The sequence below is a fragment of the Trachurus trachurus genome (assembly GCF_905171665.1).
Source record: "Trachurus trachurus genome assembly, chromosome: 11".
Taxonomy (NCBI): Eukaryota; Metazoa; Chordata; class Actinopteri; order Carangiformes; family Carangidae; genus Trachurus; species Trachurus trachurus.
Genome location: NC_139904.1, coordinates 8,831,028 through 8,847,751, shown reverse-complemented (window position 1 = coordinate 8,847,751; position 16,724 = coordinate 8,831,028).

Below are 16,724 nucleotides of genomic sequence, written 5' to 3'. Positions count from 1 at the left end.
TTTCTTTTTAATTATTTTATTGAAAGAACAGAAAACATTTTTACCACCACAAATTGGATTAATGCACTCTTCAGCTTTTGTTGACTTGACTGTATTTTGTATCTCTAATGTCAAGTTAAACAATTTCAGATCCAAATTCAAGTCTCAAAATGTGAATTTGATCCGTGTTAATCTGCTGCCATCTAGTGATTAAATTTAGTAAGTACAGTATGTCTAAGTTTACCTGAGAGGTTTGTGCAGTAGATTTTCAACACCAAGTCATGGTCACATGTAGGCCTACACATGCTTCACAAAGTGTAGCTACATCCTGCTCTGTAGGCCTATGAACAACCACTATCAAAAACGGAAACCAATAACAAAGCTATAAAAGGAAGAAAATTGGATAAAAAATAAAATCAATATAGTGAAAAAACATAACAAGACCTTTAACCTAAAGAGAATGTCTTAATGAGGTTTATTACTCTTGAATTCACTTGACAAAAATAAAACAAATCATATTATTGTAGTGTGGGTACATGATAAACTTGTTTCACTGCATTGTTTTTTTTTGTTTTTTCTTTAAACTCCAAATTGAAAATTAGCCTACAGTAAAAAAAAAAAAAGAAAAAGAAAAAAAGGCATATATAAAATAAAAAGAGGAGTAAAGCAATAGGCCTATATTACAGTTTTTCTCATGGTTTGGCTCATTTTTCGAAACAGAAATTACATTCTCAAAACAATATGGACAAATCTCCAAACCACTTGGAAAATGTTCACAACAGAATTGTATTTCTCATGCATTTTATCAAATTGCAAATGTCTTTGTACATCTTTGCAAATGATTAAGTACAGATAGCCTGCAGTTAGCACAATTTCCAAGTGAATAGATCTTGTTGATCTAAACTGATTGATTGATTCTCAGTCTAATGGTTGTTCTCTCTAAAACATGTCAGCATCAATAGCCTATATGTCATCACATGCACAATAGTCTGTTCAATTGTCAAAATTAGTCAAGAACATGAAACCATGAATACCATATAGCCTATGTATTTACAGCAGTAGGCTACTCATAATTTTCCTTATTTTTGTGTGTGTTTATATTACAGTACTACTCTGATGTATGGAAGTTACATCATGTGTGTAAAAATGGTTACCCTTTCTTAGTAGCATGAGTGCAATGTGTGATGGCAAACCTTGTAGGCTACTACACAATTGTATTCTGTTAAAAAAAAAGAACTAGTACAGTAACTATTGTCAATGAAGCACTGGGCTTAGACTGAGAGGTGGACATGAGGAATATTTCAATGGTCCTCTGCCATAGTGACAGAACATCTAAACATTTTGACTTGCAGTGCTCACACAATGCCAAAGGGACGATGCATTTTGGGGGCACTGACTAATTTGTATGAAAATGAAATTTTGTCTCTTGACACATGAGTGAACTATTTTGAGAGAGAGTTGTGCTTTTGCAAGTGATCTATGGTGTTGTGCTGAACTGTGAAGGAAGAAAAAAGCAGTCGCTCAACTCATAGCCTCGATGTAGAAAAAAAAATATATAGGCTATTAAAAAAGGACCGACGTTTCGACCTCACACAGGTCTTCCTCAGGGTGTTGTGCTGAACTGTAACACTGTTTTGCCAAATGATCTGAGAGTTTTGAGAATGTAATTTCTGTTTCAGGAAATGAGCCAAACCAACTGAAAAACTGTAAGCAGCAAAAGCATCAAAGATGTTTAATCAAACCCACATAGTGTGAAATAACGTTCAAAACACACCCAGCCAGTATCATTACAGTAAATAGACGTGGTCCAGCACCACAGGAAGATGAAGGCCCCATAACCCGGAAGTTGGTCAGAATTATGTCCGCCATTTTTCTTGTGTACAAACAATACTAGGTGCGCGCGCAACCAAGGGGGCAAAATAGGTTTATCTTCGGTGTCGCCACTCTGTTAGATCAATTCTCTGACTAGGAGACTACGACAGGCCACAGGCAGCTGGATCCAACAACAAACACCGTCAAGCTCCGTCCTCCGCCCTGACTCTGTGTGAACCATGTCCAGGATGCAGACTCTGAAGGTCCACATCCAGCAGCGACTGACCGCGGCTGTGGAGGAGATCTTCGGACTTCTGGACCAAACAATAGCCGAGTGCGAGGAGGAGACGAGCCGCCGCCGCCGCCGCCGCAGGCTGCTGCTGCTGGACGTGGCTCCCACACCGGAGACGCACACCACGGGGAAGGAAACAGGTGCGTAACTTACGTCCTCTCTCCACCACACTGCACCGCTGGGAACATCTGTCGCGTTGTTAGAGTCCGAGACATATCAATATCTCCCCAATATGTAGTATATTGTCTTTAAACGGAGGTTTTCAAAATAAAGTAAATATTTATTTAATCTCTTACTCCATTTAAAAATAACTAAAAGTCAATCAGTCATTAAAAATGTAAACCCTTATTAGGCTAAATTCTATTGTTAAGAAGTCTGGCATCAGTCTTAGTTCAGAGATGGTATATTACTGTAAAACCATCAGTGACCTTCTTAACATGGGAGAATAGCCCTGTTGAAGTATTCAGAGGTGTAAGAACATGATACTCTAATCTTGTCTGTCCAACTCAGAGGTTAAGGATATGAATAGCAGCCATAACTCAGATCTTTAAGACTAACTTAGTTCAGCGATGGCAGACTTAAACTATTCAGTGACCTTCTTAACATAGAAGAACAGCCCTGACACCTGGGTTGAGATATTCAGGTCATAAAATATAACTCAATAGTTAAAGGACATGATACTCAATCTTTTCTATTCAACTCAGAGGTTAAGAGGGTATGAATGTTACCAAATGAAACTTACCATATAACTAAAGACCAAAGATTCTTAACTATTTAGAACAAAAGTCTCACCAAGGCAATATTAGAAATGAAGGTTAACATTCCAGTTTATTGTGATGCACAAAGTGAACGAACTATAGCCAACAGTAACAATAAGAAACAGATGATGCAGCACACTCGATGTGTGGGAGTTCTGGTATGCAGATCAACTCATGGGTGAGGTCCTTGCTCAAAGACACTTCTAAACAACTACACCAAATGGGACCATTCACATCTGGAGACCTTTGATCATCAGGGGGTCTTTTCATATGACAATGAATCACTCTTTTGTACTTCTCGCACTGAGACCATCAGACATGCAACATTTAGGAAACACTTCAGAGTGATTAGAGACATTCATCAAATGGTGAAACTCTAACATAGATGATTGATTAAATCACTAATAATTTATAATCAAAGGGTATAATACACTGGTTACATCCAGTCTGGGGAAAACTTCCATTGTTTCAGAGACAAAGTTTCAGGGTGGGGGTCAGACTGTCTTACAAGTTCTGGAAAATTTAATTATCAGAGGGTCATTTAGTTTTACAGTCTATCAGACCATGCAGTCAACAAAAAGCACACACAATATGGCAGGTGCAGTGGGCAGTCAGGTACAAGTCAAAACTACTGGTGGAAAAACTTTCTATCCGAAATAATGATTTACCTCTGTGGTCATTTTGGAGGCAGCAGCTTGTGCATTTTGTGATATGGGTTTCTGTCACTTTGGTCAGTCTGTTTACATCAGTGAGTAACCAAACACAGTAAATCAAAGACTGGGAATAGTGATGGAAAATATAATAAGTGTGGTACAGAATAAAAAGAGGATAAAATGTTTTTTGCTTGTTAATAGGAAATTAGATTGCCAGGCTAATCAATTACTTGTTCCATAATGGCAAATATTATGAGATACGTATATAGGTTTCAAGATATTCCCTCAAATTAATAAAACGTGTTCATGTTGGGTCAACATAAATTCATCATAGTATCCATGTTTGTCTGTACTTTCATACAGATGGTCAGAAGCTCTTAGTGAGTCGAGCAGATGTTTCCTCTGAGGAGCAGCAGCAGTGGAGCTCCAGTCTGGACCAGCACGACCCACCACAGCCTCCATGCATTAAAGAGGAACAGGAGGAGGAGCTGTGGACCAGTCTGGATGAAGAGCAGCTTCAAGGACTGGAGGAGGCTGATGGCACCATGTTCACATCCACTGCCGACCCTGTGAAAATGGAAGAGGAGAAACCATCTCTACTTCAAAGTAAATTAAAGACTGGGAACAGTCATGGAAAATACAGTATAATAAGTGTGATACAGAATAAAATTAATCTAAGCATGTGCTTCATTAACTGACACTGAAAGGCAATGTCAATTAAGATAGAAATGAAAACAGAAATGTAAGAGGATAAAATGTTTTTTGCTTGTTAATAGGAAATTAGATTGGCAGGCTGATCAACAAGTTGTTCCATAATGGCAAATATTATGAGATATAATAGGTTTCAAGATATTCCCTCAAATGTTGGGTCAACATAAATTCATCCTAGTATCCGTTTGTCTGTACTTCAGGGTTTCATGCAGATGTTCAGAAGCTCTTGGTGAGTCGAGCAGATGTTTCCTCCGAGGAGCAGCAGCAGTGGAGCTCCAGTCTGGACCAGCACGACCCACCACAGCCTCCACACATTAAAGAGGAACAGGAGGAGGAGCTGTGGACCAGTCTGGATGAAGAGCAGCTTCAAGGACTAGAGGAGGCTGATGGCACCATGTTCACATCCACTGCCGACCCTGTGAAAATGGAAGAGGAGAAACCATCTCTACTTCAAAGTAAATTAAAGACTGAGAAAAGTCATGGAAAATATAAGTGTGATACAGAAAAAAAAATCCATCTAAGCCTGTGCTTTATTAACTGACACTGAAAGACAATGTCAATTAAGATAGAAATGAAAACAGAAATGTAAGAGGATACAATGTTTTTTGCTTGTTAACAGGAAATTAGATTGGTAGGCTGATCAATTACTTGTTCCATAATGGCAAATATTATGAGATATAATAGGTTTCAAGATAGGCTATTCCCTCAAATGTTGGGTCAACATAAATTCATCATAGTATCCGTTTGTCTGTACTTCAGGGTTTCATGCAGAAGTTCAGAAGCTCTTGGTGAGTCGAGCAGATGTTTCCTCTGAGGAGCAGCAGCAGTGGAGCTCCAGTCTGGACCAGCACGACCCACCACAGCATCCATGCATTAAAGAGGAACAGGAGGAGGAGCTGTGGACCAGTCTGGATGAAGAGCAGCTTCAAGGACTGGAGGAGGCTGATGGCACCATGTTCACATCCACTGCCGACCCTGTGAAGAGAGAGGATGATGATGATGATGATGATGATGATGATGATGATGATGATGATGATGATGATGAAAAAGCTCAGACCTTGCAGCTTCATCAGAGTCAGACTGAGGAGAACAGAGAGGGAGAGTATTTGAAATCTGAAACTGAAGAGGAGGAATGTATGAGACCAGAACTAGACAGAAACTCAGTTTCTGATAAACTTTTACAAAAAGTCAATAATTTCCAGACTTCAAAACACATAGAAGACAGGAATTTTTATTGGATGGAGACCAGAGACCCAGAGACTGTTTTAAATACGTTACATAACGTAGTCCCGACAGGTGATGGGGAGCGTAAAGCAAAATCCCTCACCTGCTCTGAGTGCGGTAAAATATTTGGCCACATGGGGACACTGCGGAGGCACATGAGATGTCACACCGGAGAGAAACCGTTTGGTTGCACCATTTGCAGTAAAAGGTTCACACAGAGTGGACCGTTGGTGCACCACCTCCGGCTCCACACGGGGGAGAAACCCTTCACCTGCTCGGTGTGTGGCAAACAGTTCACGCAGAAGGGGAACCTGACGTGTCACATGAAGGTGCACACGGGGGAGAAACCGTACAGCTGCGCGGTGTGCGGGAAGCGATTCACCAGACAGGCACGTCTGAAAAAGCACAAGTGTGTTGTTGAGAGCCGTAATAGTTTGTAGCCCGAACGGTCTCAGTGTGGACACCTGGGAGGTGTTGAATTGAAACGATTTAATGCTGGTCATTTGTCACAAACATTATTATTTTTATAACATTTTTTTATCTGGAGAACCATGTACAAATTAGTCATTTGTAAGTTCAAATAAAAAGTGATAATAACACAGGACTGCAGTATTCATTTGTTGATGTTTATGTCGTCATTTGTGTGTACACAATTGCTTTACAGATGGGCCTAAATCTGTCCATACGGAATCGGACCTTCACCCAAAATGATCTTTTTCTTGTTTGTTTTGAAAAAAAAAAAAAAAAAACTCTGTGAACACAGCATCCTTTCAAGAAATATCTGCGTACAGATATTCAAACTCCAAACATTATAAGTTGATTAAATGTTGAGTCCTGTCAGTGCAAATATGACCATCGATGGTGATTGAAAGGGTGCATTTTAGCCGCAGTAGTCGGGGTAGATTTTTTTTTCTCCGACTTGTGGTGGCGTTCGATTCCACTTTTTCAAATCAGAGGTCGGAAAGATCCGAGTTCCGACTTGTCTCGAACGCAGCACTAGGTCTAGCGGTGAGAGCGGTGAGGGGTATGACATCATCGTTTCTCAAAAGATCCGTTTGGGGTGTCTACACCAAAACACTGGGGCGGTGTTTTGAAATTTTCCCAGAGGCCATTGAATAGTTGTAAGTATTTTATCGTTCCAGCATCTTGCCCAGACAGATACGGTGTTTTCAGGGGTAAAAACGGTAAGCTATTTTCCCAAAGTGGGAAAATCTGAAAACACCGCCCCAGTGTTTTCGTCTGGACGCCCAAAACAGATCTTTTCTGAAACGATGATGTCATACCCCCCATCGCTCTACCTGTAACCTGAGCCACACCGCTGGGGCGCAACCGCCCTCTATCAAATGTCCCATCATTCTGACAGTTCTTGCCCCCTATGGTCGGAATGACGGTATTTTTTTATTTTTTTAGACATCCTACCGTTTTTTTCCCTAAAAGATTTTGCACTGGTTGGGCTTAGGCAATGAAGAAATCCCTCGTTGAGTGCCCCCCCCCCCGCCTCCTCATTCCCTGTCTCTCAACTAACTGTCCTATCAGATGAAGGCATGAAAAGCCAAAAAATATACTTGAAAAAGGAATGCCCCAAAATGCGTGCCCCCTGTAAAAAATGAACTTTGTTTAGAGTCTGGGGGTCTGTTATATTTTGTTTTTTTTTCTTGTTTCATTAAAATACCAATATCACACAAGTAGCCATTAAAGCTGTCATGTTCAGGTTGTGCTGAAAGAGGTGTTGGTTTGGCGGTGTGATCATCATGGAGGATGTGGTCAGAGTTAAGGACAGCGACATACGTAGATAACTATAACTTATACAGGATGTCCTTTTGACAGCATAAGCAGATTCTGCTCTGCCTCTGCTGGGATGGGTCTGTCCACCTTGAAGTTGACGCTTCTGTTTCTGCTCATTTTAACCGGTGAGGACACATGAATACACTTATTTTTTTTATTTTTTGGATTGTTGTAGCTGTGTATGTGTTTATGAGTCTAACTTAAAAAAAAAATCTCTTCCACTTAGGATGCTGTGCAGGGCGACGTCTTCTCCCAGCAGGCCCGCTTTACGAACGTTCTGGCACAAGTTTGACCTTCAGAACCTTAGTCGACAAAATAGGTGAGGAGTCACTGATAATGTGGGCTCTCTTTGATACGTCTGGAAGGACTCCAATAGCCAGTTCGTATAGGGACCCTCCCTTGGTGAGCAAAAATTATATTGGAAGAGTGTCAGTGAACCGGACAAACGGCTTCATGACCATGAGAGACGTGACTTTGGGCGACAGTGGAAAGTATGGCATGGCCATCGTACCTAACCCTAAGGACGTGGAGGGTTATGACTACGACTCACTTTTTACAGAGTTCATTGAGCTCCAAGTGCTGGGTGAGTCATTTTACACGTTTATTAAAATGTCCTGAATCTTTATAAAGCAAAACATTTCAACATGTGAACTTGAGAGTTTGATATGGATCATGTTTAATAAAAGAAACCATTAAATGGAGATGATTTCACTTTCTCAAGCAGCTTGTTTGGACATTGCATCAGATCAACATGCAAAGTACTTGCCCACAATGTGGTTTTAACCTTCGTCTTTTGTTAGCTTTCTGCCACCATCTCTTGGTTAGGGTCAGTTTTGACCCGTGTTTTAAATCAGCTGTAAAACACACTAAAAACAATTATTTATCATTCCATTTGTTTCTCATCTCTTGGTTATGTTGTCCTTATCCATGAAACGGTTGGTTTTGCACTGTTATAACTCTTAATTATTTTTCTTATCATTATAACCGGGTCAAAATTGACCCTACCACCACAAATGTCATAATTTTAACCAGAGCATTTTAGAATTTTGTGGAAAAAAAGACGTTTTATTTTATTTAAATAGAGGTTCCTGACAAAGTCAAAAAGCCTTGATGCAATAAACAAATTTATGTGGTACTTTTATGCATTTAAAACCTGAAAACAGGTCGGTGACCCGAACACAAGAGGAAGCTAACCCTTATCTGAAGTGTCTCTGTGACAGCAGTGAAGATGAAGGGTGACAGTCGAGTGAAAAAATAAGTTCTTTTTATCTCCTACATATTTACAGATCCCATTTCCTGCACTAAAATCACCGGTCCACCCGAGACCCTCTTCGCCGGCAGCAGCTCGGCCACCCTGAGCTGTGAGGCGAAGATCGGCACCGTGAAGACCAGGACCTGGTTGAAAGACGGCCGACCTCTGAAGGCCAACTCCCACCTGATGTTCTCTGACGACAGGAGCACCTTGATGTTCGACCTGCTGGAGAAAGAGGATAACGGAGAGTACACGTGTCTGCTTAGGAACCCCGTCAGCACTGACGCTGCCTCCTACAAGATGGGGGTTTTCTGTGAGTGTTTGTGTCGCTGAGGGATGTGAACGAGTGGTTTGTGGTGTTGCATCATGAGTCCTTTGCGGAGCTGGCTGATTTGACGATACAGCGCATTCAGAGTGAAATGTAAACTGATAGTTATTTTCCCATCCTCACTATCTCTACCGCTGCTGCTACCATCTGATTGGCCTCCTGTTGACCTCACAGGTCTACAGCTCAGCTTACCAATGGTATGGAGACCACAACTTTCAGACATGAAGTCGCCATGACTACCACCTTGTTTGCATAGTAATCATGTCAACAAAGGTCATCAAATTGTATGCTCATTTTAATCTCTTCCTAAGTGAAAACATGAAAACCAAGGTGTTGGTTCAGGACCCAGTCCTATAGATCGTATCCAAACAGAAAATACTACTAATACACACACCCATTCATTCACAATAATTGTTTTTCTAATTAATTTAAAGGGATAGTTCACTCAAAATTGAAATTTCACTCATTATCTATTCATCCTCATGTCGACTAAGGGCTGGGAGAAGTTTCAGAGTCCTCCTTCCCTTCTCAGAGTTACAGCGGGGCTCGGCGCAGCACTGCATGTCCACATGACGGTAGCAAACGGGGCTCACTTTTCTTCGTCCAAAAAGACACACCAAAAAACATCCAAATACCTCCATAGTGCTCGTCTGTAATGTCCCTCTTGTATTGAAGCCCCAACATGAGAAATTGTTCAGAAAAAAATTAAATAAGTCTATGTTTTAAGCTTTAAGTTTGTAGCGGACGCTCCCAGTGTTGCTCTGCCGGAATCTCGCTCGATTTGCGGAGCCGTGAACTGGGTCTCAAAGCAAATTTGCGCGAGATTTGCACTGACACAGGCAAAGCAGTGAACTGAGACACTGGGAGCTTCCATTTTTGTTGATGTCTTTTGGTGTGTCTTTTTGGACGAATAAAAGTGAGCCCCGTTTGCTACCATCATATGGCAGTGCAGTGCTGCACCGAGCCCCCCTGTAACTCCGAGAAGGCACGGATAACTCTGAAACTTCTCCCAACCCTTAGTCGACGTGAGGGTGAGTAGATAATGAGTGAAATTTCAATTTTGAGTGAACTATCCCTTTAATGATGATTTCTGTTCTGGCTCCAGTTGGTCCCGAACCAGCGATGGTAATGGGGCAAAGCAGCGTGGAGGTGAACAACTGGCTGACCCTCACCTGCTATGCTGCCTCCAGCCCACCTGCCAACTTCACCTGGAGCTTCAACGGCGTTGAGACCGAGGTGAAAACGGCGCAGTTCACCATTGAGAAGGCCACTCTCTGGAACGCAGGGACGTACGCGTGTGAGGCGACCAACGGCATCACTGGAAAGACCACCGCGTACAAGCACACGCTGTCCGTCACAGGTCAGATCCTCGTCTCTGTGCTCCTTCTGTTTGTGTTTTGAATGTACACAGTATAGCACATATTTATGTCATTACACTCGGTGTCAAGGCTCACTGATCGACAGTTGATGGTGGAAACATGCAAAAAAATAGTGATACATCTGCCCAGGCTGTAAAGAACCCATAAGAAGCAATGGGCAATGCAGAAAATTTGGGTCTAGACTTTTAAGACAAATCTGCTTTGTAAATGTTTTGGTGAGTAACACTGAGGCCTAATGCAATTTCTACACTATTTTTTTTCACTTTTACCCTTCAGAGTATCCCTGCAGGGTAGATAATCAGTATACCCCTCCATCTAATTTCAGGGAAAGGGGTATCCTGATTCAACTTTTGAATGAAGGGGTAAGGCTAAGGGCGAGGGTACCAATGAATATCTTTCAGGACCACAATACAAACTAACGGGTGTGACAAATTTGCCAGAATGCACCAGATGCTTGCAGAAGCAAAGATACATACGTGTTATGGTCCAATCGACCCTGTGTTCATGTTGTAGGACCCTATATACTATACTATATTTTTTTTTTCCTATTTCATTTTAGGCATTCACACAAGTAAGTAACAAACTGATAAGAAATGATTAAAAGAAATAAAAGTAAGTATAATATGCTCTCTCTGTCTCCCCACAGTTTACTTTCCCTCTGTGGTTGTGTGTGTGGTCGTGATCGTCCTGTTATCAGTTGCTTTACTGCTGCTGTTCTTCACAAGGAAGAGGAACAGGATGTTGGGTTCACGCTCAAAGGTGAACACAGATGACATTAAGATGGAGGTAACTTTCTTAAACATGTGATACGAGGCAAATCACTGGTTCATGTTGTATCAGCAAACATGATCTCAGCCACCTCTGTATTTCAGAAGTTACTTTTTCTAATGTGTTTCAAATATTATTTTCAGTTGTCTGACAGACATGAGGAGTTGAATCTGAACTACCAGCGCATCAATCCAGCCCACAGAGACCAGGACCACGTTTACTCCACAATCACACGCACTTAATCCAGGTTTAATGTGTGGAGTGTAGAGTTTAGTTACGTAGCAACAGTGGAGGAGACTGAGTTGTTTCTATGAAAAGCAATTAATGATGAAGCCAGAGATACAGTGTGGTTGACAGCTACAGCCAATCAGTAGATTTTCATTTGCTTATGTACTTTTTTTCAAATTGAGGGATACGTATGTGTTAATGTAGGTTTTCAATATATTCTGAGAGTTAACACTGTCCCATTTTCTGCTTTGTGTTTGCTTACTATTATTTTATATAATAATCTTGTTGGAGACACTTGTGTAACAGTGTGACTTCAATCTCTACATTTGATTGAAGTATGACAAAAGGACAACTGTGCTTTTGAACAGTAGGAGTAATTATTTAGTGTTTAGAGGATAAAACTGTATTGAAATGTAAAAAGTAAAAGATTTTAAAACGTACTGTCTTTATTGTAAAAAGTGACAGACTACACCTTCCCACCAAACCCTAGAAAGCAGTGAGTGAAAAAAATAGAAACTCTCTTTGTGAGTTTGTTTGGACTCAACTCTTATATCAGTATGTTAAAAAGGCCTGAACATGTTTGACATTGTGTTCAAAACAGCAATAACTGGCTGTAAATAAATGAGTTTTCCTTTCAGATTCATGTTTTGTTTTGCTTTCTTCCCTGCGGAGCCCCTAAAAAAAAAGAAAAGTGGGTGAAATTGCTGCTTAATTGAGTAAATAATAAAATGAGCAATGAAGAAAAGTAATTTCAAGTAAGTTTTCATTCTTTTTGTCATATTACTGGAGGTTTATGGGCCTACCTTACATTTAATGAGACGTTTCAGCCTGATTCAAAAAGAAAACAAAGCCCTTTACAGACACTTAAAGGTAAAATCAGGATTTTTACCAGGAGACTATTACCTTATATAAAAGGAGTATAGGGCCTTTTGCATGTCTGGCCCCCCGGGGCCCAGTGTCTCATAAACTGACTGTGGAGATGTTTATAAGTCAGTGAAGAAAGGACTTTATGTAATTTGTTTCAGTGTAATTACTATAGCCTACTGAAGCACAGACAATTTAAATGTGTTAATGACAGATTGTGATAAGTGTAAACTCCACTGTAACTTACAGGAATACAATGGGCCTCATTCACCAATATCTTCTTAAGAACCTTCTTAGATTCTTAAGTTGTTCTTAAGAGGTTCCTTAAGAAAACCCTACGTCAGATTCATCAACGCGTTCGTAAGCCTCAGAATTGTTCGCAGCTGTGTTCCTACTTGATGAATGCCATCTCCTCGTAAGTTGAGGGCGTGTGCCAGGTGAGTCTAATTAACATAGGATTAGCATAGGTAACCGCCCCCTCAATGCCCGTAAAAGGGCATGAGGCTGCAGGGCCGTGTGCACACAGAGACCACAGGCACTGAGCAGAGAAGGTGAAGTGAGAAAGAAAGTTGAAATGCGCAAATGAAAATCTGGGAGGGAGCACCAGACTCCAAACGTAAAAAGAACTTTAGTAGTGAAGTGAAGCTACTGCGGCAGGAATGAAACAAAGAAACAAACAAAGGCTTATATTTAGTTTATATTTTTGTATTTATATTTAGGCTATATTTAGTAGCGTCAGCAGTGGATGCAGCTCTTTGGGTTGTTATCAGAGAGACCACACTGTCACGTGTGCCATCATAAATTCATCATATTATAACATATTTAAAAAAAAACAGTTGTGTGTAGTGTGAACACTTACAGTAAGTGCACTGTTGCAGCCCGACAGCAGCCCCCCCCCCCCCCAAAAAAAAAGAGAAAAAAAAAAAGATATGAATTAAGTGTCTATAATGTTTTTTTTAAGAAACTGCAATGATTTGTCAATTATTATTATTATTATTAATATATGATTATTAAAAACATCATAAAAGATAAGAAAATAATTCTTATTCAAATCATATAATATCATACAACTGCAGAACAAAAGAAAACGCTATAATCGGTTATTTTTGCAGAAGTCTCAGCACTTAAAAGTGCGTAAGTATACTCCTGACTGTTCGTAGATTTTGTTCTTAGTTAAGAACAAATTCTGGATAAGAAAACATTCATGAATGCCACAATCTTAGTAAAAACTTCGTAAGTAGGACTTAAGAACAAATTGGTTCTTAAGAACGGTTCGTGAATGAGGCCCAATGTTCTTTCTTTGTGTCATCAAACTTCACCTGAGGGTAATATTGATATTGAAAATGAAATGTTATTTTAGAAAAATGTATTACTGTTAATCCTTTCCATTAAATATGTAGTGTTAAAAACTTCAAAGTGGATCATTGTTGACTGTTTTAGTTCAACTTGCTCAACATGCAAAAGGCCCTGTTGAGTCAGATCACCTCCACTGCAGCTGAGGGAGGTTTTTGTGCGACGCTTTTTCACAGTGTGAACAGTTCGCTGTGTCTCTGCTGACAGTAGTAAACTCCTGAGTCTTCAGCCTGAACTCCACTGATGGTCAGAGTGAAGTCAGACCCAGATCCACGTCCACTAAAACGACCTGAAACTCCAGACTGACGGGTTGTAGCAGCAGAAATCAGGACTTTAGGAGCTTCTCCAGGCATCTGAAGGTACCAACTGATGGAGTTACTGACATCTGAACTGGTTTGACATCTGATAGAAACAGTCTGACCTGGAACAACAGACTGAGATGCAGGAGTTTGAGTCACAGTGATTTGTCCTGATGAATGAAAAGCATGAAAACGAGGAGAAGAGTTAATGGGACAAATCCAAACAGAAGAGGATCATTTCTTCAACATGGAGAAAAGATGGAAGAAGGTCAATGCTGCTTGATTATCACAGGTAAGACACTCACTCAGAACTCGGAGCTTGATCTCTGCGGTCCTGGTGGTGCCGTCCTCTGTTATTATGTCGATGCTGTAATCCCCACTGTCCTCCAGCTTCACAGACATCAGGGTCAAGGCACCGGAGGTCGGGTCAACAGACGCTCTTCCTGCATGTTGCTCGCCCTCTTAGATTCCTTTGGGACCCAGGACGGCAACGTTCACCTGCTCGCCCTCGTGTATGAAATTCCAGACGATAAACACATACTCCGGCTTGTCGAGCAAGGTTTTTATTGTCACATTTCTCCCCACGATTGCGACCACGGGACCCTCCGGGAGAACGTCCTCCTGTCCCGCGCAGCATCCTGAGGGAAGACAGGTGAAGGACAGGTTAGACCTGAGGTGGAGGAGCTGGACACATCAACGACTACAGGGGGAAAAAATGAATGATAAAGATCCAAGAACCCCTTTCCATTTCCTCACTGTCTGCAGAGAAACTCTTGTTTGCTTTTATTATAATTATCACATTGGCAGGAAGTGAGATGGGCTACACCAAGCTTGATTGTCAGCAAGACAAGACCCCTAATAAATAAATGAGTAAGTAAATAGATAAATAAACAAAGAAATGAATAAAGGAACAGTGCAACAGTGATCTTACCGATTAGAGACAGAAGAAACAGAAGAAACTGAAAGGTGAGACGATCCATCTCGGGCGGTTGAAGTCTTCACAGACAGTGTAGAAAATGCTACAAGATGTGCTGCTTTATAAAGGGACACACACACACACACACACACACACACACACACACACATACACATACACACAAAGCCCAGCTTCCTCCACTCCACTGGTCTGCAGGGAGTCTCAGGGTGCTGGAGAAGGAAGGCCTCTATACAGCTGGAGCAGCTGGGCAGTTTCTCACTTCCCTTCCTCATCACAGTAACCATAGCAGCAGACATGCATCACTGCTGAACCGTGTCAAAAGACAAGTTTCAGTAGCTAGTACTGTTACGCTCCAGCTTTTGTTGGCCATAAGGGACATAACATCGGTAATGACCCACACGGAGACAATACTTAAAAATAGCAGCAAGTGAAATAATCAAGACACTAAACTAAAACAACATGACAAACTAGAAAATTTGGTTGCAGAAATATTGAGAGTGCCACTGGGACCGGGAATCAAACCCAACGACTTTAAGGTCAAGAAAAAGCTAATCGGACAGAGGATCATCTTTCTCTGAGAACTGACATTGAGGAGCTGTCAGAAGCTGTGATCACATAAAGTTACATGCATGTGCTAGTGTTGCGGTCAAGACCACTTAACACCAGACTGAGTCAAGACCAAGACCAAGACCAAACCAAACCAAACCAATGTGGAACCATCAAGATCTCCTGCAGTGGTTTCTCCCGCAAAAACACAAACTGTCTTTAAAAAGAAGAAAGAAAAAAGTTTCAGCTTGTTTAGGAATTAAACAAAAGTTATGAAGTAGTGTTTAATTAAGGAAAGCTTTTCTTTACTAGATGACCCTCACTCATGGTCCTCTTTCTAGCTTTTCTAACCACATTGTGTGTACTACTCAATGCTTTTTTTTTTTTTTTTTTCAAATTGATGGATAGGCTACACGTCGTGTGAATGTAAATGTTCAAATGTATTCTGAGTGTTGAGATAAAAGTGTGTGTCCAGTGCTTGTCACAAGAGGGCAGCACTGAACTGAGGAGAGAGGAGCTGAAATACTCAAGTTTCCGGCGGCGCTCAGGAAAAAAAAAAGAAGAGGAAAAAGCGCCGCCAACATTTGAACATTTGATTTGAATGAATGGATGAATGGATGACAGACAGAGTGACACTAGTTAGCGTTCATCGGCATAATGATCCAGCCTGGAGGGGAAATCTGCTTCAGTAGGCTACCTACAGGAAAATGCACAAAATCGCGCTGGAACTTTGATGTTATTGTGTAGCTAAAGACAGTTCGGTTCAGTTCGATAATCAATAATTGTCGCCTACTTTCCAACAGCAGCAGTTACAGTAAGAGGATGAAACAGCAATAAGAGGGAAATCTTCACGTAGCCTACCTCTTTAGTAGTGTGAGCCTCACTTTTCCTTTCAGACTCATAAGAAGAAAAATAATTTATAGTTATATAGTTTATCCTTTTTGTTAGATTAGTGGAGGTCAACCTACAATACCACATATTCTCAATCATTCACTTTTGTGCTGATCCTGTCTCTCATAAGAGCAGGTGTATGTTTTATGACTGCCTCAGATATCCACCAGGTGGCAGCAGCGTCTCACTGAAACTCAAGACGATTCAATGAGACGTCTCAGCCTCATTCAAAAGGAAAACAAAGCACCTAACAGAGTAAATTAATGTGAAAGATTCTGGGTTATTAAGTGAATATCATACATATAAAATGAGTAAATGCCTTTCATTATTCTGCTCTGTCTCATAATGTGACCATGCAGTTGTTGTTTCTTCTCGGGGGACTCAGTGCAGGATAAATAGGGGGGAAAAAGACTTGTAAATAGACTTTAAATGTTTGTAATTGTTTTACAGTGTATTTACTATAATGTAGTAAAATACAGACAATATTTACAACAGTTAAAATTTGTGAATGAGGGATTGCGTTGGTATGTAAAATCCACTATGACTTACAGGAACACAAATGATTCATCATGAGGGTGTGTGTGTGTGCGCGCGCGTGCGTGCATGCATGCTAAGAGATAGGGGGAGTGTGTGTGTGTGTGTGTGTCTTCACCTAGTCTGGGTGT